This window comes from Silene latifolia, chromosome 10 (genome assembly GCF_048544455.1).
Source record: "Silene latifolia isolate original U9 population chromosome 10, ASM4854445v1, whole genome shotgun sequence".
NCBI classification, from domain to species: Eukaryota; Viridiplantae; Streptophyta; class Magnoliopsida; order Caryophyllales; family Caryophyllaceae; genus Silene; species Silene latifolia.
The window spans coordinates 103698998-103699304 of NC_133535.1; the positions used below are offsets into that span (position 1 = coordinate 103698998).

Sequence of the window (307 nt, forward strand, 5' to 3'; positions counted from 1 at the left end):
ATGCTAAGAGCTCAAATTACGGGTTTTAAGCAAAGGGATGAAGAATCTTTGTATGAAGCTTGGGAGCGGTTCAAGGGAATTTGTCGCTCATGTCCTTACCATGGACTTAGCGAATGGTTCTTGGTACAACAATTTTGGAACGGTTTATATGAAGATTCAAGGAACATTCTCAACATGGGATCAAATGGAATGTTCATCGAAGTTGATGACAATCAAACATGGAACAAAATTGAGGAAATGGCGGTCCATAACTCACAATATAGTAGACCTCGCAAGGCTACTAGAGGAGGAAAGGATGAAGTGGACT

At 40.7% G+C, this 307-nt stretch overlaps 1 non-coding gene across 1 annotated transcript; it reads right to left on the reverse strand.

Annotated features, from left to right (window-relative positions):
- On the reverse strand, positions 1-107 carry LOC141610153 (small nucleolar RNA R71). Its single transcript, XR_012528050.1, has one exon. It is a non-coding gene; the product is annotated as a small nucleolar RNA R71 (small nucleolar RNA).
- Positions 108-307: the final 200 nt, after the last annotated feature.